Source organism: Staurois parvus, unplaced genomic scaffold (genome assembly GCF_062004578.1).
Source record: "Staurois parvus isolate SC_StPar_1 unplaced genomic scaffold, SC_StPar_1.0 ptg000019l, whole genome shotgun sequence".
Classification (NCBI taxonomy): domain Eukaryota; kingdom Metazoa; phylum Chordata; class Amphibia; order Anura; family Ranidae; genus Staurois; species Staurois parvus.
In genome coordinates, this window is record NW_028317815.1 from 13,470,146 (window position 1) to 13,493,636 (window position 23,491).

The 23,491-nt window shown below is 41.7% G+C and overlaps 1 pseudogene; it reads right to left on the reverse strand.

Moving 5' to 3' along the window:
• Positions 1-788: 788 nt before the first annotated feature.
• Positions 789-20,812, reverse strand: LOC149472892 (uncharacterized; annotated as a pseudogene).
• Between the last annotated feature and the right edge of the window lie 2,679 nt (positions 20,813-23,491).

Here is a 23,491-nt window from a genome sequence, read left to right on the forward strand (position 1 = left end):
TTGCCATTGTGCTACATGCTGGGGTCCAGTGCACTCCTTTGCCTTTAAGAGGGGTGGCTCCCTCAGGTCCACCTGCCCTTGATCTATCCATTAAATGCATGTGCCTCTACTATGAGGACTCACAAATTTTAGAGTTAGGACCACAGATGATCAGGGTGCCGTGTCGTGGCTCTGTGGCTTACGTATGTATTTGCAAATGTGTGCTAACTAAACCCCTGTTATAAACGCATACTGTTAGACAGGTTAATTCGGTTGTTAGCAAGCTGGCTGGCAAGTTGTCCAAGAACATTGTTCTCTCCCTCTTTTTTCACTATGTGATGCCTGTTTATGTGTCCTTGCTTCATAAGCCAGTTATAGACTTGGGCGGGTGGCCACTTTTATGCATGCTTAATTTTATACACCTGTAGCCATGGAGGTGATTGGAACACCTGAATCCAATGATGTTTAGGGATGTCCCAATACTTTTACAATATACGGTACATATATATGTGTTATTCTGCACAGAGCGGACGCCCTGCAGCAGTAAAACTGATATAGGGCAGTCAGCAAGTGGATAAAAAGATATATTTTACAGACACAAAAAATAGAAGGCAAAAGCACAGGCTCCACAATTCCAAAACTTCCCCTTGACGAAAACAGTACCATTTAACCTGCATAGATTTACAAGTATGCCATCCAGTCCTGGCCACACAAGAAAACATGAACAAGTACACATACAACATGGAGTATTTCAGCACAGGAATTTAAACACATGCTGGACGTTATGGCAGAAGAACAAAGCAGCAGGGTCAGACCACCTCCAAAACTGCAAAGTGCCCAAGAAATTGCCAAAAGGACCAGAAACATGAGGTGACACCACCACATTCATTGCCTGGGCATAATGTGACCAGGTGGATGATGATGCAGAGAGAGTGGGGATGATTTGCATAGGGATCATAAGGTGGTGGAGGTTCAGAGGATCTATATGCAGTGGTTGGAGGAATAAATGTGGTGATGTACTGTATGGTACCTGCCAAGACATCTGACTGGAGTTCTGATGGAACGTTGGCCATAATTCCTTCCATACACTTTGCATAAAAGTGCAATTCAGAGCTGTTGGTATTCATGCTGTCTGACATACTGGTTATAATGTCCAGCATACAGGTAAATTCCGGGTCAGATGTCCTCCTTCTCATTGAATGTGTGCTTGCTCTAGAAGGCACACAAGGACAACTGGGTGGTGTGGACTCCTCATCTGGTATGGGGTACATGGGCAGAACTTGATGTAGTCTGCATTTGGCTTTCATGAGGTTCTTGGTCTGCTTGCTCTTTGCTTTAAACTGGATCCAATCTTTCATTTTTAATAAGATCCTCCCAGCAGCTTTCCGTACTGTAAACAAAATTTTGTTTGTTCGAACCTACTGTTTTCATATATTTCATGATATACATACAGATGCTAGCTTACCTCCCTAAAGCCACAATTAGTCAATGAAATACCAAGTGTTTGGCATGAACATAATCTGCTGGCGCACACACAATATATCCACTCTGATATTTCCTCAGCAGATGTTGGTGTATAGCATAGGCGTCCCGCAGACTTTTCCACTTGACTTTCAGAAGCTTCACTGTTAAAACAACAAAAAATAATATACATTACTTAGACAATCAGTTGTTAGTCTACATCTACACTATGCATTTTATATTGGACAATCAATGGCAAGTTACATAGTCCATGACACCTGCTTTGCTATTTGGGATGTGTTGAAGGATGCTGTTATGAAAAAACCTACAACAGAAGAATGGTCACAGTTCTCTGAGGCTTTCTGGCAATGCTGCAATCTTCCAAATTTTGTTGGAGTGATTGATGGGAAACACATCAGGATCATAAAGCCAATGGGCAGTGGGAGCCAATACTTTAATTACAAGAAATATTTTTTATTTGTTTTAAAGGCAGTGGCTTATTCTAATTATTCTTTTTGTAATATTGGGTCATATGGCAGCATCTCTGACTCTGACATACAAACAGGCTAGACCTTCCTAAAAACAGTCCAGGCCTGGGAACAAGTGTGTTTGTGGGGCTTGAGGTCTTTGCCCTGGGTGAGCATCTGCTATGGCCCTATTCTGGTCACAATCTAACTGTACAGAAGAAAGTGTTCAATTTTCAGCTGTCAAGAGCATGTTAAGTTGTGTGCATTTGGTATTCTGTCTAACAAATAACAGGTTCTGCACACTCCCATCTTCTTGAACATGCAAAATACAATCTCTGCTGTTAAAGCTGCATGTACCCTGTACAACTTTGTTAGGCAGTACGGTAGATTCCTGTTTGAGGACTCATTGTGGACTTACTGTGATTAATACACAATATGGATAGAGCTCATTGGACTGGGGTCGGGGGAAGCAGACAAGGTACACATATCAGGGATCAATTTGCATCCTGTTTCATGTCTGCGGTGGGTAACAGGAGAATCAGCTTAAGGAAAGAGATGGTGGGTGGGGCAGTTAATAAGTCATATTTTTTAAGTATTAAAAAAAGGGGTATATAATGTCACTTGGGTGAGTGTGTGTGTGTGTGTGTGTGTTTGTGGGGGGGGGGGGGGTATGGGTTTAGCTTACCTTCATCATCCTTCACACTGCCACTCAAGTCTACCCAGTTTTGAAAAACTTGGTAGTCAATCTGGTCCCATGCCCTCTTGCTCACTCATGACTTGTAGCACAGGTCTTTTAGATCATATATGCAGGGGTGCTGCTTGATCATACGAATACAATTCTCTCGATCCAACAGAGACATTGCCTCATCTATGTTGCTCCTCATGGCTGCAGACCAAAATAGAGATCTGTTGATTTCCTGGGAAATATTTTATTGTTTCCCTTTTGGGAGTTGACTTGCATCTGAGCAGAAAAACGCACCAAAATGCATGAAAAAATGTGTTAACATGCGCAAAAAATATGTGCAAATCGTGCATTTCCATTTCTCTGGAATTAAAAATGTTTAAAAAATGCACCAATCTGCCCAATTTTAGCTACGAAAAAAGCTCCATATCTTTTTTGAGTTTCAGGCGTTTTGCTTCAGGCGACTTGGAGTTCAAGCTACAAAACGCTCAGGTGTTAATGTGGCCTAAGTAAAGTTATTGTCAAATCAGTAGGCTCATGGTTAAAAACTTGCTCTTGTCCTTAAAGTCTTTTACATATGGGTATAAAGTAGGCTTTTACAAAGCATTTGTAAAGCTTTCAGCCATCTTTGAAACTTTAAAACAACTGTGAGCTCCAGTTTGGAGTTGTTAAAGCTCTACTCTAGGATATTTGTACTCAACATCCCCCACTTCTAAGTAACCACTGGTATGGAGAAAAAAAACAAACATTTTAGTTACCCAAAGCTATGGTCACATGACTATCTTCCTGTGGTCATTTTTTGGGTGTCCCCATCACTGCCTGCAACATTTTCAGCAGCTGGGTCCCCCGTCATAGGCTCCAGAGGAAGCTCACGGGAAACTGTGATTATAATCAATTACACTACAGCAGTGGCGGAACTACCAGGGTCACAAAAGCCGCACTTGCGACTGGGCCTTGGAGTTCTGCCACTGTGGAGGGGCCCAACAGCCCAGACTATGTCTCCCAGTGTTTCTGGCTGCAGGGATCTGAGGTGAGATTCTCCCACAGGCAGCTCAAAGCCAGCGATGACAGTCCCCCCCAAGAATGGGAGAGGAGAGAGAGAGCTGGCTCTGCTCCTCCTCCTCCTGCCCTCTCCTCCTGTGTCTGCCCCACCCACTTCCCGCCCACACTCTTTGGCAGTGTCTCAGTGACGTGTGGGTGGGAAGTGGGTGGGGCAGACACAGGTGAAGAGGAGACGGAGCAGAGACAGGGAAGTTTTACTGAACAGTGTCAACAGCCCATCCATGCATCCTGTGAATAAAGTCTCCCCCTCCCTCCCCTCTCCTACCTCCCAGTACAATATTGAAGGAGGGACTCTGATGTAAGTGGGGCTTTGGTGAGCAGAGACCCCTTACATCAGAGTTCCCCCTTTTACACCAGAGTTCACAGCATTTCCCCTTACATCAGAGCCTCCCCCCTTAAATCAAAGTTCCCCTTTACATTCCAGAGTCTACAGAGATCTCCCTTACAGTGTAAATGGAAATTCTCTGTAGGGATGCTCTGTGTACAATGATGTAGGGGGGCTCTGCGGACTCTGATGTAAGGGGGCTCTGTGGACTCTGATGCAGGTGGGTTCTGCAGACTCTGATGTATGGGGCTCTGCGGACTCTGATGTAGGAGGGCTCTGCAGACATCGATGGTGGGGTTCTTTGTGGACTCTGATGGTGGGGGGCTCTGCAGACTTTGATGTAGGGAGGCTCTGCTTACTCTGATGTAAGGGGTGCTCTAAGAAGTCTGATTAAAGGGTGAATACTGGGAACTTTGATGTAAGTGGGGGCTTTGGTTACCTTATATCATAGTTCCCCTTACATCAGAGTCTGCAGGGTTCCTTCTTACATCAGAGTTCTCAGTGTTACCACTTAAATTAGAGTCTGCAGAGTCACCCCTTACATCAGAGTCTGCAGAGTCACCCCTTACGTTGCAAGGGAACTCTGGGAGTTCAGATATAAGGGGAACTCTGCAGTTTCAGATGTAAAGGGGAAACTCTGCAGATTCAAATGCAAAGGGGAATTCTGCAGATTCAGATGTAAAGGGGAACTCTGCAGATCCAGATGTGATCGAGGAACTCTGTGCACTTTGATGCAAGGGGGACCTTTATGATTAAATACATATGAATAGAAATGTTATTTATTCACAAAATATATATATAGTGTATACCAAAAAAAATTTGCTGTGCGCCACTAAAGTGTTTGGGTTTGGCTTGAAGAAAAGGTGGCAACTCTACCCAAGCGGCAGGAATGGAGCCCGCTGCAGAACACGTGTAATGGTCCTTGCTTAGAGGGAAGGGAGAGTTAGGGGGGCCATTCATGTTTTTTTGCAGCGGGGCCCTAAAGGTTCTAGTTACACCTCCACACTACAGGATGACTTAGAAAGAGGTGTTTGGAATCAAGACTATGGAATAAGATAACTGATGCATATTATTCTATTTAAATGTCATTCTTGCCTGGGGTTAGGCTTAAAAACTGATCTTAATGGGAATGCAGGTTGTTACTTTAAACAAGCTGCTAGCTGACTTCGGCACTATTTGGTTAAAGTTTGCTAGCAGTATTTTTAAAGTAACAGTCTCATTTAGTTTTGTGTTCACCATTCTCAAACTGGAACACAAAACAATCTGGTTATTATGATTTCTGATAGAAAACGATACAAGGAAAGAGCCACTTACATTAGCCTATGTATACTCATTTCAATTTCACAATGAGAACCACTCACTTTGACAGAAGTCTATAAAAAAGCATTAGGCACTGTCATGTACAACAAACAAGATAGTATTATCATTTATTAATACACCGTAATACATAATTTAGTTGTAGCAGTAAAATATTTTTATATTATGTAAGCACTTAACATTACTATTGAATATGTTAATCCTTGAAGTTCTGTTACGTTGTTGTCAAAAAAGACTATGTACATTACACAGTTCCCTTGTCTGACAATTCCTTTCCTAAACGTTTAAGCAGTTCCTTATTAGATCTAAATGTTACTATGTCAGTCACATGGAAAGACTAGAAGAATCAGTTTTTTTTTCTTCCCTCCTTTGTTGCAGAAAATATGTTTATTAAAATATGCTGGAGGAAGTGAAGTAGAAAGATCTTGACAGCGTCATGTTGTGCCAACTGCTCTCCAGTTTTTAAGGAGAACACAACGGAAACATATGTAGCTAACGGACTGTGACAATCTGAGATATCTATCTTACTGTGCAAAGCAGGTTCTCATCCAGGAAACACTGCCAAATATTTGCATGTACAGTGCAATGCTATCCAGCTTTTCAGTGGAGCATCTCCTGCCACAACAAAACATAATGGTTGTTTAACTACTAGGGTAATGTTCAGACAAGGTCAGCTCCACACTCCACTCAAGTGTCTGAATATATGTTTCAGCAAACTGTACTACACAAGATGGCCATTAAGTCGCTTATTGAAAATGTGTAAAATACCGTGCACTGCAATGACAAAATAGTGCAAATATGTTCATGGTAAGGTAACGGTTTATTTTTATTGTTACAACCAAAAAAGCTGATTTTTTTACATTCATGAAACTAAAACTATTGCAGGCTAGAGAGTTTGCTGAAAGGATGCAATTGTAAAAACATAAAAATATTTACAATCTGAGTTGACAGTTTGTTGCCAAATTTGTAAAAAGTGGTCCTCCTGTCATCATCGTGTCACTTAGCTGTTCATTTCAAATGAGAGTGCGCAAATATGTCACTCAAAACATCCCCAAAAAAAGGTTTCAGGTCTGGATAATGGAGTATGTTCTTAAAGTGGTAGTAAACTCGTTTTTTTTTTTTTACTTTTACCTACAGGTAAACTTCTAATGAAGCTTTTCTGTAGGTAAAATGAATATCTCCAAAACATGCACCAATTAGGAGATATTCTCTCTTTTTTAAAGCTGACGCATACCCGTGCTGTTCCTTCAATGTACTGTGCTGGGGCCCAGGACTCCCGCGCCATGGCCCGGCCTTTCAGACGGCCAGAGCTCGCAAACCCGAAAGGAAGATCGGGTGAAGATGGAAGCCTCTACAGCGGTGAGAGCGCGCCCACTGGAGGGCTTCATTTTAATGCAATGCATACTAGCACATTATGACATTACCTTGCGGGGGACTTTTTTTTTTTCTTTCCTGTGGTTTACTACTGCTTAAATTCTAGAGGAAATACAAATAAATCAAGAAATATGCTTCATGATTTTGTTAGGACATGACCAGGGGCGGACTGACCATTTGGAAACTCGGGCACTGCCCGAAGGCCTGGGGTCAGTAGGGGGCCCTATGAGATGCCCCTGGTACCTTTTTCATAGGCTTTTTTGAGTTTGGGCAAGGACAAAGGGGCCCCATGATCCCCTATTGCCCGGGGGCCCCATGAGTTGTCAGTCCGCCCCTGGACATGACCTTTTCTTTATAAACTAAGCTAACCTCAATCTTTTCTCAGCTGATTATCACCTTCACAATCTTTGCAATATCAGTGTGCCACCGGTATTATTTAGAATTAACACATGACCCTTTCAGCCACACAGCCAGCATCCCGTTACATAATTATAAGGTTCAAAAAAGATACTGATCCATCCAGTTCAACCTATGTGTGTGATTTTTTTTTATTCTCTAACCATTCCCAATTCCCCATATATTCTGCTTCCTGAGAAAGACATCTAAACATTTCAAAAGCAGTCAACACTCTCAGCTAGTATCACTTCCTGGAGTTCCACATTTTAACTGCTCTAACAGTAAAGAATCCTTTCTGCAATCTAAGGTTAAACTTCCTTTCTTCTAACTCCAAAGCATGGCCACAATTTTCTTCAGGGACCTTATAGTAAAGTTTATTACAATTACTGAAGTCACCTTTGATATTTTTATACAATGTAATCATATCCCCCCTCAAGTGCCTCTTCTCCAGAGTGAATAACTGTAAATAATGTAATCAATCCTCATAGTTGAGGATTATTAATTTTTAATTTTGTTGCCCTTCGTTGAATTTGTTCTAATTTAATAAGACTTTCCTGAGGATTGGTGACTAAAAATGTTTTGAATTTTAGTGTGGTCATTGTGTAAAGTATTTGATGGTTGCGATGGAAGACTTGGAGACTGGGAGAATCTTCACCTACAACCTTTGGTGTTCAGACTACCCTGTTTCATACATTACACCAAGGAGGTGCTATCCCAATTACAGCATCTAAAATGTGAGCCTGATTACCCCTACTTTTCGCAAGTACAGTGACTATTTAACATAGCTTGCTACCATTTTTCACCATAGACAGTTCTTTGATTTGAAACAGAACTCATCATGGGACAATTGAGACAGAGAAACTATCCACAGTGGACTCTGAATAGAACGAAAAAAAAATTGTCAGTGGGAAGAACAGGGAGGATTTGTAAAGCAAAAGTGACAATAGAAGGAAGAAGCCGCTGTCCGGGAACCCTATATTTGGGGCTACTTTTACAATTAGTATGCAGCTGTTACACAAAGTATTAAATCCAATTTTCCCATTTTACATAAGTATCATCAGCTGCATACTATTACAAGAAGGTTGTCATCTCTCTTTTAGGAAGGCACCCTCCTTGAGATTGCTTTTTTTCACCTGGCCTTTTTGATACCAAAGCTAAATCTGATACTTGACAAATGAAATGTGCTTCTATAGTATACATATGAAACAATAAACATCAAGTCAATCCAAAAATATCAACCAAAAACATAAAGTCAAATAGTGTGCACAGTACAATAGTGATGAATAATAACATGAAAATAAAAATTTGAGTGAAAAAGTCAAATAATAATAAATCCACATGCCATCTGGAAACACTTGTGATGTGAAATCTCCACAAAATCCCACAAAGGATGTGCTCTCACCTTCCAGTTTGACCCTCACAACAAAGGTCAAACAAGTATGAGGATAAAAATCAGGTCAGATTGACGGCCACAGGTGGATACTCACTTGGACACAACTTCTAGGAATCACCAGCAGGAACCATAGACTCAGCCAGCTACACACAGCCTCATGCCACAAGCTAAGAAAAAATATATAAATCATAGTGTGCACTGCTGAAATTACTTTATTGGCATAAAAACAAATATACACTCACCTATGTATAATAAACATGCAAACTTCAAGAGAGCATGGAGCACCACTGCTTCACTGTATGCATAAGAGTTCAGGTGTGAGTGCAACCAAAGCACTATTCAGGGATAGATAACAGCAAGCAGCTGGCAGAGTGTCTCTCCCTCTCGCTTGGATCATTAAGCTCTGCCCAATGCTTATTGTCAGTATGACAGATCATCTGGGGGCACAACAGTTTGATATTTTTGGATTGATTTGATGTTTATTGATTCATATACAGGTGAAACTTGAAAAATTAGAATATCGTACAAAAGTTCATTTGTTTCAGTAATGCAACTTAAAAGGTAAAACTAATATATGAGATAGACTCATTACATGCAAAGCAAGATAGTTCAAGCCGTGATTTGTCATAATTGTGATGATTATGGCTTACAGCTCACGAAAACCCCAAATCCACAACCTCAGAAAATTACAATATTGTGAAAAGGTGCAATATTCTAGGCTCAAAGTGTCCCACTCTAATCAGCTAATTAAGCCATAACACCTGCAAAGAGTTCCTGAGCCTTTAAATGGTCTCTCAGTCTGGTTCAGTAGGAATCACAATCATGGGAAAGACTGCTGACCTGACAGTTGTGCAGAAAATCATCATTGACACCCTCCATAAGGAGGGAAAGCCTCAAAAGGTAATTGCAAAAGAAGTTGGATGTTCCCAAAGTGCTGTATCAAAGCACATTAATAGAAAGTTATGTGGAAGGAAAAAGTGTGGAAGAAAAAGGTGCACAAGCAGCAGGGATTACCGAAGCCTGGAGAGGATTGTCAGGAAAAGCCCATTCAAAAGTGTTGGGGACTTTCACAAGGAGTGGACTGAGGCTGGAGTCAGTGCATCAAGAGCCACCACACACAGACGGATCCTGGACATGGGCTTCAAATGTCGTATTCCTCTTGTCAAGCTGCTCCTGAACAACAAACAACGTCAGAAGCGTCTTACAGGGGCTAAAGAAAAACAGACCTGGTCTGTTGCTCAGTGGTCCAAAGTCCTCTTTTCTGATGAGAGCAACTTTTGCATCTCATTTGGAAGCCAAGGACCCAGAGTATGGAGGAAGAATGATGAGGCACACACTGCAAGATGCTTGAAGTCCAGTGTGAAGTTTCCATAGTCTGTGTTGATTTGGGAAGCCATGTCATCTGCTGGTGTTGGTCCACTGTGCTTCATTAAGTCCAGGGTCAACGCAGCCTTCTACCAGGAGATTTTGGAGCACTTCATGCTGCCTTCCGCAGACGAGCTTTATGGGGATGCTGACTTCATTTTCCAGCAGGACTTGGCACCTGCCCACAGTGCAAAAAGCACCAAAACCTGGTTCAATGACCGTGGAATTACTGTGCTTGAATGGCCAGCAAACTCGCCTGACCTGAACCCCATAGAGAATCTATGGGGCATTGCCAAGAGAAAGATGAGAGACATGAGACCGAACAATTCAGAAGAGCTGAAGGCCGCTATTGAAGCATCCTGGTCTTCCATAACACCTCAGCAGTGCCACAGGCTGATAGCTTCCATGCCATGCCACATTGAGGCAGTAATTGCTGCAAAAGGGGCCCAAACCAAGCAGTGAGTACATATGCATGCTTATAGTTTTATTGATTGCATGTAATATTCTAATTCTCTGAGATTGTGGATTTGGGGTTTTCATGAGCTGTAAGCCATAATCATCACAATTATGACAAATCACGGCTTGAACTATCTTGCTTTGCATATCTCATATATTAGTTTCACTTTTTAAGTTGCATTACTGAAATAAATTAACTTTTGCACGATATTCTAATTTTTCGAGTTTCACCTGTATATATATTAGTGCACTACTATGTTTTGTTTATGGATTTGATTCATACACACTTTTTGTGCTAGCAGTTGGGTCAGTTTTTTGCTGTTCAATTTTTTGATATTAACATTAAGTCTGATACTTAGCTTATCCCTTCAAGACAGAGGGTAAAACAAGTCCTAATGCCTGAAAACAATTTTGCAACTTTGACATATGTTAGTAAAACTGTACATCTTATCACAACTAATAAGATTTCCTTTGGTGGTAAATGGTAATGGATATATCCTCTTTTTTTGATCAAAAGAAAAATGGCCCAATATAGTCAAAAATATCTTTTTTTTAAATGTATCTGTATTTTTTATCTTTTTTTTAAATGTATCTGTATTTTTCTTGCTACTACCATCACCAAACAACAACCCAAAACAAATTCTCCTACTCCTGATGATTGCATTGATACCACATACGTTGTTTGTACCCATAGTAGGGCATTTTGAATTTTTTTATCCTACCTAAACACACAGACAATGATGCTAATAAAAAAAAAAATGCTTTGTTTTTTTCTTGTTTTTTTTTTAATCCTACCTAAAATATACAGCCCATGACCTCGATCTTTGACTCTGACCTTGACAGTGATCCTAACCCTGACACTGACCTAGATAAAACCTTGAACTAGCTATTTTATTTATTTTTTCCTTCTTTTTTTATACACACTGTTGTTTATTTACATTTTCTCCTCTGACAAGGAGAGAAATATGCAGTATACCTTTCTTTCCATTCCAAAGAGAAAGCATACACAAGGGCAGGCTTTACAGTGATTGATCACTGTGATAGCCAATCAAAGACTATCACAGCGATCAGGTGATCAGGAACTGGGCTTTCCAGTTCACAATCATTAGTACTGGACCTGAAGCTCTTGGTAAGAGTCCAGGTCCCTGTGCTGGGAGTGTGCTATGCAACTGTTTTTGTTCTGAACTGTTTTACTGAAATAGTGATTCTCAGCTAGGCTCTCTGCTGCCATAGTATATTTGTCAGGAATGGACTGGCCAGCAATGGTGGGACTCACCTGCCTTTTGATCTGCAGTACCAGGGCTGGCCAGCGGGTGCTCCCAGCAATCAGAGACTCAACCTTTCAGCCAGCTAACACCTGGAACTGATGATACTGGTGTATTTAAGGGATGGCCAGACTTGCAGACTCTGCCTTGGTGTTGTGTTTGTCCTGGGCCCTGTATCTGTCCTGCATCCTGTTTCTGTTCCTTTGCTGACCCTGCCTGATCTGAACCGCTGCTGACTTCTCCTGCTCTGATCCCGGCTCGCTCCTGACCATCCCTCTGCCTGACCCTCTGTACCACGCTGCTTGCTACCTGTTCTGATCCCTGGCTTGTGACCCTGACCATCCCTCTGCCTGACCCTCTGTACTACGCTGCTAGCTACCTGCTGAACCTGGCCTGTGACCCCGACCCATCTCCGCTTGCTCCCCCTGTACCTACCTGCCCTATTGATATTGACCCGGCCTGCCTGACGACGCTTGCTTGTATGTACTGTTATCTGTGGGTGGTTGGTTTGGTTTGTTTGCACTGTATTATGTTTTAGTATTGCACTGCGTTTATGTTTGTATGGTTAGTGTTAATAAATTATATTGTTTATCACATACCTGAAGTCTGCGTTTCCCTGCGTCAGTCACACACCTCTGGTCACACCTGGGAGCCCTGACAATATTATAGAGACCAGGTACTGCAGCCATACATTACCCTGACTGAGCCACATAGACATTGCTGTGAAGAGTCCATGCCTGTGCAGATTTCATAATCTGTTTTGTATTATTCTGCAGTTTATCTGTATTTTTTGCTATTCTGACCTTGACACTATATAAAACCTTGATCTTTGTTTTGTAAATAATCTAAAAGCAACAACTTTTAATTTGTAAGCTCCATTTTAAATTTGTATCTCTGAATGACAAAGTCACTCTTCCTAGCTTTATTTTGAGAATCTATAAAGTTCAGGCTTTCTATATTCAGCCTATACATTGTTATATTTACAATAACAGGTGAATCTACAGAGATCCTGTGCTTAGGATGCTGGTATAGTGTTACTATTCTTTGGAGGCTAATAGCACCACAAATTGTAACCCCCCCCCCCATTTACCTGAGTGGACCACAGTTATTTGTGAAAAATACAACTACAGTAAAGTGCAGCACTCCCCTCACATATATAAATACAGTGCTCATATAAAAAAATATAATTGATCCTGTAAAAAAAATGAAATAAATGACCAATTAATTATTCTGTGTAATATAAACATGTAGTGAAAACCATAAAGTGAAAAACAAAGTCCATCCAATGTGTCTTTTGCAAGACTTTTATAACCAAAATAATTATCTTTAATGACCAATTGCTTCTTTCTCCAAAAACAATTTAATGCTCCATCCAAGCTTGCATGGTAAACTCCAATGCACCTCCTACCTGAAAAAAATCATGTGCTCTCTTGTACTCACACTCAAGCTGTGCGCACACCAATAATATGAGTGTAATATGAGTGTAATTCTTTTTTTGATACATAGGTTTATACAAGATGTTGTGACGAACGCAGCGTCAGACCCCTGACCTTCTCACCAAACTCGTGACCGAGGGACTAGCCAGTCTAAAACCGTGGTGTCACGTGCGTAACAATGCCACACCCAGCTGCACCCTGCACAACAATTTTCCACCCAATGGACCACCAGCGATGTCCGGCAGCCTGAATGAGCTTGTTACTGGGTCAGGTTAATCACGCAATTAACCCTTCACACTGCCACCACCTCCTTTTTGCACAGAGAAAGAGGAAACTTGGCGATATCAGCTATAACACTATAATGGTTGAGATAATTGCCTGTATAACACTGTCACCACAGACCGGTTATACAGAGGGTTAAACAAACACAGTAGCGCTCTTTTAGAGGCAGGAATCCGTAATTGCATTAAGGCGCTTTAGAAACAGTTCAACACTTTTGGAAAGAAAGATTTATTACTAAAAGGTCAAAAGGGTGCAATAAAATATTTACAGAAAAAAGATGTAACCAATATATATATAAATATACAGAGAACAACAGCACAGCAAAGAGGTAACAGAAAGGAGGTAAAGGGTTAAAGTACTTGCCAATCAGCCTTGGGTTTGCAGATCAAGTTTCAGAGCGAAAGGGCTGTCTCCCAAGTTGGTTCTGATGTTAAACAGGAGAATTCTTCAACTTCCTCTCTTAGGCCTGACATCCCATTTTGTAGTTCCCCAACAGGGGGTGTCTCTAAAGTCAAGGACCAATACCCCGTTTAGGGAGGGAAGGTCTGGGCGTAGACCTAAACTAGAGCCAAAATCTCTTATAGTTCATATTTTGGCTCATAACTTTTCCTATGCACAAGTGACATTCCACCCGCAGGTAGATTACTATGCAGACGCATCTGAGGAACGGGTAGATATGAAATATGAAATACATATTTGAAGGGTTCCAGTAATGTAATTTTCTGCTTTCCTAGGTATTCCAGTCAGGGAGTGTGACCTATCAAACTGGTTGTCTTCTCGTGGGCAATCTGAAGATATGCCTGATTTTTATGTAAGTCTCTCATATTCAAAGATACGAGACATAGGGAAAAAATGGATTTTTAAAGTGTTATCTGGTTCGTGCTCCTCTGGAATGTCTTTGAACTCCTGGGAAGGCTTGCGTTATCTTTTACGATGTGCTAGATTGCACAGCTTTCTTAGAAAGAAAGGCGCTCAGCTCAGAGAGGTTGTACAGCTCTGGGCTCCCTGCTGGGCTCTGGCCTGCCTGTGACACTTCCAACACCCACACCGACCAGATGTCACTGTGGCTCTCAGAGAGGGAGGGGGAGAATGAGGGGAGACATGGAGAATTCTTAACAAAATGGAGGGCCGCGTACGTCTCTGTGTGTACGCTTGCTACAGGTGTATGAAAATACAGTTAAGAGAACAATATGTGAGAGAAACTTGCTATATTAGTGTAGAGATGTGCTGGTTGTTTTAAATTTTAAACAGCAGTTGCAAAGCATTTTTTTTCTTTTCCCTCTTTGTGAGTGCCAGATAGGAAAAGCAGGACTGTGCTCTGATTGGTTGTTGCTACAGCTGAGAAGGATCGACCCATAGCAGCACTGTTGCAGCTGGATTTATGATTGGCTGTGGAGGAAAAGGAGAGAGGAAAAAGGAAGAAGAAGCACATGTGGGGAAGCAGACATTTTCAGGGGACTGCATGGAGCAAGGGTTCCTGGTATAAAGTCACAGAGTCTCACTCTCTATGCTGCTAGAGCCCATGGACTGGGCTGGTAGTGTGTAGCAGAGAAATTGTTGCAGGAGGACAGTGTGCAAACTAAGGATTGTCCTGCCTGACACTCAGGATTACAGCCACTCAAGTGCATGCATCTCTCAAAGTCTGGAGCTGCTGAAAGAGAGAGGATTTCTACTGCTGTCTAATGCTATCTAGAGGACAATCCAGCAACAGTGAGTACTCTGTGATGAAAGGGGATTTTGATATTGTTGCATTTGCTGTTCATCTCTGGAGAATGGTCAAGAGAAAGCCTGCTCTCTAATTCTCAGAGTGACACAGATCTTGGGAAGCCCAAGCTGCTCAGAATTAGATATTCCTGCTGCTGATTGATGAGAGAACTCTGTCACTGTATATTACTGGTTTGTCTCCTCAAGATTTGTGCTGTGGCTGAAGAGTGTGTTTAGTTCCAAGTCCCCACAGAAGCTTGCTGCTCTAAATATATTGAGCAAGTGTCAGTATATCAGGATTTCACCTGTATGGTAAAGATTTGTTGAAGTGTTGTTTTTCTTCTATTGCAATGTTCACTGGAAGATTCTGCTTAAAGGAGACTGTGCTATCCTGCTACCCCTGGATTACAAATACTCTCCCATGCAGAGAGGGAGCGCTCTTCCATTGATTAAAGGGCCCCAACGTTGAGAGACTTTAAGGTTCATCCCACTGGCCACTGGTTAGGTAGGACATTTCTACTTTAGATAGTACTGCCATAGCAAATGTCAATAAGCTGCTAAATCTCATTAACAGTTATTGTTTCATGTGACAATGTCACTCTCATATGTCACCCTAGTCAGTGTGATACTAGTCAGTTTTTGGAGTCTTTGGCAAGTGAATTGTGACTTCTTACTAACTGTGTTATGCAAAGTGGTATCTGTGTTTTATGTACATTACCTGTGTTAAATCAGCTAGTTCTTTTTCAGGGTTTGTCTTCTTCAATAAAACCCATAAAAAATATTCTCAGAGTGTCGAAGTGTTCTGGGTATAATCGGAGGTGTTACAAGATTCATGTGAGAGCTGAACCTATATATCTAGCCAAGCATCACCCAAGGGTGTGCTACATTAGACTTACAAGTGGTGTCAAGATGGAACGTAATATGATTGTCATTGAGGTATGGTAATTTCTTCTTCACCACTCCAAGTTTAATATGGGAAATTAATGTGGTATTTCAAATGCCATTATGGCATAAAACATACCGTATTTTTCGCTCCATAAGACACACCTGACCATAAGATTCACCTAGGTTTTAGAGGAGGAAAACAAGAAAAAAAAATATTCTGAACCAATGGACTGCAGACATAGTGCAGGAGTTGACCAGAGACCGTGAACATACTACAGGAGATGGCCAGAGACTGCAGACATAGTACAGGATATGACCAGAGACTGCAGACATAGTACAGGAGATGACCAGAGACTGCAGACATTCTACAGGAGATGACCAGAGACTGCAGACATAGTACAGGAGATGACCAAAGACTGCAGACTTAGTACAGGAGATGACTAGAGACTGCGGACATACTACAGGAGATGACCAGAGACTGCGGACATACTACAGGAGATGACCAGAGACTGCGGACATAGTACAGGAGATGACCAGAGACTGCGGACACAGTACAGGGGATGAACAGAGACTGTGGACACAGTACAGGGGATGCCCAGAGACTGCGGACACAGTACAGGAGATGGCCAGAGACTGCGGACATAGTACAGGAGATGACCAAACACTGCTGACCTTTGGGGAGCAAAGGGGGGGACCATTCACAAAGCGCATTACTTCTCACACATGCGCAGTGGGCACCTGGCTATAAAGCCGCAAGCTGTCACAGCCAGATGCCCACACTAAAGATGCCGGCGCCGGGGAAAGAAGAAGGTGAGGACCAAGGAACAGGTAGGACTGAGGAGCACAGAAGAGCCGAGCAGCTGGCCCGGTATTCTAACACGGTGGTGGCGGGAATTCTGGGACAGCCACTCCATATTCGTTCCATAAGACGCACAGACATTTTCCCCCATTTTTTGGGGGGGAAAAAGTGCGTCTTATGGAGCGAAAAATATGGTATGTGTTCCTATATCATAGTTTATACAAGATACTTTGGATTAGTTTGATTTTAGCAATATAAATAGGGGAATTAGAATAAAGAGAGCCTGGTATAACACTTTGTTGATAGGAAAGGACCCATGGCAGGAACATTGAATACAACTGATATACAAACTTTCCATTCTGGATTAGTCTTTAGGAGCTGCCTTATGAATAGATTCATCAGTCTTGAAGTGCCATATAAGGTAGTAACATAGTAAATCATTATAGATATAAAAGTCATACCGATACTGAACAAATTAGTTATGATCTGAGCTGACAGAACTATAAATACTAATGAATTTGTACTAGATTGTATTTCTCTACATGATAAAGCAGATAGTCATAGTTAGATATATGTGTTTCATTATGATTTGTTTTTCATCCGAAAATTTAATTTTCTGAGAATCGGATGTACACAAATCTCTGAATGGACATAGTAGTGAATGTCAGTGAATCTGAAAAAATGTTATAATGAAATTACAAAATGCATTTGTTTAATTTGTTTCATTCAGATGAATTCACATGATGCGACAATAGTTTGGGTCCATGGGGGAAATTAATTCAATTTTCAGTTTCGTTTGATAATTAGGATTTGAATAGCAAATGGATCCAAATTTTGTTTCATTCATTAATTTTGATACACATGATGGATCAGAGGAGAAGGAGAGTCACCAGGTTTTTGCCAGTTTGATCCCCTTCACATACCGATCTGACTTTTACCCTATACAATCTAAGGGTAAAGAAATGGATCGCTTAGAAAAAGATAGTAGAGCAGGAACTAATGAGATTGGCCATACAAATTGTGGCTAGGGGATACATTCCTGAATGACAACCTGAATGTTGAAGAAAGACAGTCTCTTTAGCAGTTGAGCAAAATCCCTCTATAGTTATCAAAAACGCAGATAAGAGAGGTATGGTTGTAATACAGGATTCTGGCAGCTACAAACAAGAGACTCTCAGACAGCTTTCTAACAACACTACACACATTAAATTGTAAAAAGATCCCACAATGCAATATAGATCCACACTGACTACATTGGTTCAGAAGGGGGTTAGATTAGGGGTACTTTCTACACAAGAGGTCAAGGCATGCATTCCTGATGCCCCATATATACCAGTCTTTTACCACCTACCCAAAACCCACAAGGGGTTAGACCCCCTTGTGGGTAGACATATTGTAGCAGGGATTGGGTCTTTAAATATGGGAATTGGGCAATGGGTAGACCAACAGTTACAACCCTTGGTTATGAACCTCCTTAGCTAACTACAGGACATCCAGCACCTTCTGAATTTATTTCAGGATCTTGAATGGATGGTGGGGAATGTGTGTGTTACATTCGATGTGTCCAGCTTGTACTGCTATATCATACATATTTTGGGTCTAAAAGCAGTTTCTTATTATTTAGATATTTTACAAATACAAAGACTTATGGTGTACTGTCACGGAGTTATTGAACTATCCTGAGATAACAGAGATAAAAGGGGTACCAAAGGATAGCTTACATTATCTTGATGCAGATTTGTTCAGTAACTAATTCAAGGACACCAACTTTTAACTTTAACATTTTATCTCCGAAAGACAAATTCACTTTTCCTATCTCAATTTTGAGATTGTCTAAAGGTTAGGTTTATATTAAGCCTATACATTAAGTTATGGTTACACTAACGTCAGTAGAAAATAAATTCTTGGATCATGTGATGGGAGGAGTGGTTCTGGTCTATACAATATAGAGAAGCTATCGGTCTGATTGTGAAAGGCACATTGTATGACAGTAAGATAACTTTAGCCAGTATTCACCTTCTGAATGAAAACCAAAGTTCCACATTTGAATTTTTTCATGAACGCATTGCCCAGCATATGGAGTGCACTATTGTCATTAGAGACAACCCAAACATTGCCCTTAATTCCTTGCTCGAAGTTTCCCATGGTACCTCGCATCTATCATACATGGCCCTGAGAAGGGTAAGGAAACTCTTCCACAATCACCAACTGTTTGACACCTGTGGAATCATTCATCATCAAGATTGGGATTACATGTACTTATCTGCCTCTCACAATACATATTTATGAATTGATCATATATTTCTAGACCAACCCTCTCTTCCCTTACTAGACTGCTCTTCGATTGGTTGCTTCTCCATATCTGCCCATACTCCAGTTCACATTGAGCCTAGGCCAACCTTTACATAAACGCTGGAACTGGCAACTGAACGAATCACTGATTCAAGACGTGTCCTATAATTCTCAGGTCCTACAGGACCTGTCAATGTTCTTTGCTACCAATTCCGACAATGACATCCCTCCCCTCAAGCACTGTGAAGCTCACACGTTTTTCATTCATGGTACACTAACTTAGGCACACAAAGAAAAAAAAGCTCTTAATTCTCCACTTCATTCCTTGGTTTCAATCTCAGAAATCAAACTCAAAGAACAGAAAATGCTCATAGACTCTTGCTCAACAAGTCAAGGACAAATTGTTGATCCTGAGGAGCAAACCCAATGAGCTCCTCACCGTTAGAGCAAAGGCAAAATTAATTCAGTGCAGACGCACCTTATATGAATATGGCAATAAGCCAGGTAAACTGTTAGTAAGGGTCCTTCAAGACTTTAGATCTAGGAACTACATCTCTCAAATTAAAAGTAAGAAAGGGATGGTGAATAAAGACTCACCCTCTATAGTTGATACCCTTAGGTCCTATTATTCTGACATTAGTAACTATATACGACTCTCCAGTAGGCCACACTTATCTGATGAAACAGTCCAGGATCTGGAGCGGCCAATCTCTACAGAGAAATTTAACATGGCCTTGCAGAAAAAGCTTTTGATAGAGTGAGCTGGAAATCTATTACTGCTACCTTGGCCCACATAGGCTTGGGAGCCAACATGATGACATGAATTAGGACCCTGTACTCCTGTCCAGCTATCATGGTAAGAGTTAATGAATCAGCCTCCACTCCATTTTCAATAAGCAATGGTACATGACAGGGTTGCCCCCTGTCCCCTCTAATTTTTATTTTGTCGTTAGAACCATTTCTAAGCACTATTAGAGTGAACCCTACGATTAAGGCCCTCTACACTACCAGACAAGCCCACAAGGTTGCAGAGTACGTGTTTCCTCAAACTACCCTGCTGGCCCTTTTACAAGCGTTGGAGACCTATGAATCTCTTTCCAGTTGCAAAATAAACATTTCGAAATCAGAAGCTTTAAATGTTATAGTACCACAATCGCACCTTAAATGGCTACAACAATTTACTTTTCGGTGGTCCCCCTCCCATATCAAATATCTTGGCACTTTTTTTTCTGGTACAAAACTTTCTATTGAAATACAATGCAAGCAGACCAAGGAGAGTAAAAAGCCTTTGTTTCCCACGTAGGAGAAATGAACAAATACAACTACAATAGTAAAATGTATGTTTTTATCAAATAGTATAACAAACTGACCAACCAACTGGGCTGGGCTAGTCCCATGTTGGGGACCTAAAAGGCCCAAACCAAAAACTTTGGGGGTGTGAATGTCGGGGGGAAGGAGGTGGGAGGTAAAGGACAAAGGCAGGGAAAGCCCTGAGAAAAAAGAAAGCAGTATGGAAGAGAGAAGAGGACAAGAGCGAGGAAGGAAGAGAAAGAAAAAGAGAGAGACCCACATGTTAGCAAGCGGATGAGTGACTGGAGGCAGAAGACTTACATATAAAAATCCTCCAGTCGGCATGTGGAAATGAAGAACAGGCAGAGGAACAGGATCGTGGTCATTTAGGTGGATGGATCAGTGATTACAGCGGGACAAAACTGCCTGTTCTTCATTTCCACATGCCGACTGGAGGATTTTTATATGTAAGTCTTCTGCCTTTACTGTTTTTACCCAATTCTCACCTGACATCTCTTTTCCTCTGCTTTCCAAGGCACCTGTCATCTTCTTCCTTGTTGGGCGGGAACTTTGAACATACATCGCTGAGTTGAGAGCGGCTCCCTGCATGGTCCCACTGCTGTCACCGATCCATCCACCTGATTGCACCACCATCCCGCTCCTCTGCTGGTCCTTCCACTCCACATGCCGACTGAAAGAATCCCAGATGTAAGTCTTTTGTTTTACAGTTTTTCACTGAATTTACTCCTCCTGATCTGGCACCCTCCTTTTCTTCTGCTTATCTTGACCGCATGGATTTGGCTAATAGAGGATAGAGAGGGAAAGTGCCAGGACTCCATAAGAGTGGTGACAGTGTGCAAAAATGGATAGTAATTGATCGTGAACAGAGATGAGTAGGAGGCCGTCAGGTTGATCCCTAGGTAGTCTAGAGAGGAGCTTGTCCATCAGTAGAAGAAGGATGCCTGGAGTTTAGGTACCACTAGGTCCAGAAGAGTAATGTTCATAGTGGTCGTCTTATGAGGGTTAACCCAAAGGCCAGAGATGGCAGCGAAGCAGGACAAGAGATTTTGAAGATTAGGCAATGTGGCTGGTGAGGGTCAGGAGCACATCATCTGCAAACAAACTGATCTTATATTATTTCCCAGCATAAGGGATCCCAGTGATGTTTGGGAAAATGCGAAGGGCAATGGCTAGGGGTTCCAAAGCCAAGATTAAAAGGACCGGGGATAGGGGGTAGCTCTGTCGTGTTCCACAGAAAATAGGAAAGGAAGCAGAGGAGCAGCCCACATAGCAGACAATTGCTGTGGGATTGGAATATAGGGCAGAAAGTCATGCTGGGATGGAGTCTCCAAAACCCCATTGTCACAAAATGTAGCAGAGATATTCCCATGAGAGGGTATTGAAAGCCTTATAGATATCCAACTAGAAGAGGAACCCAGGGATCTTCCATTGGTTAAGTAGAGTGATAAGATAGATTACTTTGCAAATATTGTCCCCCTGCCTGGTGGCCAGGAACAAAGCCAGCCTGGTCCCTGTGGATTAAGTGTCATAAAAAATTATTGAATTGGGTAGAGCAGATCTTTCCCAGAAGTTTCATTATCTCATTGAGGAAGGAAATCAGTCTAAAGCCTTGGGGGTCCTTGGCTTGCTCAATAGTTTTATGGATCATGGAGATGCATGTCCTTAGAGAGTTGGATGAAGGAAGTGCAACCTGCTGTAGGCTATTGAAGTAGGCAGTCAAATAGCCAATAGTAGCCAGGAGTTGAGAAAACTTGTGATAATAAAGGCCAGTGAAGACATCCGGCCCTGGGGCCTTCGAGGGACATATTGATTTAATGGCTATGGCCACTTCGGTTTCAGTGCTGCACGTGTTCAGCGATCCTTGGGCTGCTTTGGACAATGTGGGAAGCCGTGGGCCCCGAAAGATGGCATCAGCCAGGTCAGTGGGAAATGGAGCTGACTTGCTGTAAAGAGTGGACAGAAAGGTCACTGTGATTTTTGTCGAATCCAATGTAAGTTCACCCCCGTTGAACTATCTTGGCACTTTAATCCTGGCATATGTAAATTGAACTTTCACATGCTGGCTAAAAAAATAGAGGCAGACCTGAAGGGGAGAGCAGGCTGTAATCTCTGTCCTGTTGGAAGGCTGAGTATGGGCAGACCCTTTTCCCACCCCAACTGGACAAATATTGTTTCACCATCTTATAGGCCAAACTGTCAGAACTGCTAAAACAATCTTCAGGACCACAACCCTCTCACCATGTTCCAGTCCTTTTGTGCCCACACCCAGCTCAAATGTATTGCCATACAGCTCTACGGACTCACAATTTTGCAATCTGTATGCCAAGCAGTTGTTTCAATTGTAAGAGCAAAAGATCTTCTCCAGGTGAGTGCCGAATCTGCATAACCCCGATCCGTGATCACAGATGCAATGGAAAAACAGATTGGTTGGCCGCAATGTGGTGGATGAAATCCTTTATTGGAATCCTTTAAATGCAATATGATAAGAACATGACAGCTCCAAGACAGGACAGAGGAGCAGTAGACGCGTTTACTTACTTAGTACTTAGTAATGACTAAGCACGTGTTCGTGTGAAACACATCTACTGCTCCTCTGTCCTGTCTTGGAGCTGTCATGTTCTTGTCACATTGCATGTAAAGGATTCCAATAAAGGATTTCAACCACCACATTGCTGTTTGTGCGGCCAACCATCTGTTTTTCTATTGCATTGTTTCAATTATGTCATTTTTACAACAAAATAAAACCATGACCACTGTGAGTATCAAAACCTCTTTTGGCTCAAACCTAGATTTCTTTCGCTGCCTGCTTAAAATTCCTACCAACAGTGTACAACACTGTCCGAACATTGACACCATTTGAGAAAATATGTGTCGATGCAGTGCCAATCAGACATGCCCTATCGCATGCTGGTGACTGACGAATGACAACAAGACCCAAACCTTCTATCTAAATGGAAAACAAACCTTCATATAATGTTCTCTCCCACCCAAATGATAGAATCCTTCTGTTTACTCTTAAAATGTCTTTAGTCAATACCTACCAGGAAAATGGCTATGACTCACTAGATGGTACAAAACATCCAAACTTTTACATAAGATTAACCCTCAAGTGTCATCCCTCTGCTAGCAATGCCTCAAATTGGAAGGCTCTCTTTTACATATTTTCTGGGACTGTTTGGTGCTCACCACCTTTCTGGTCAGAAAGGTGGTAAATTTTCTATCAAGACTTTAACCGGCTGG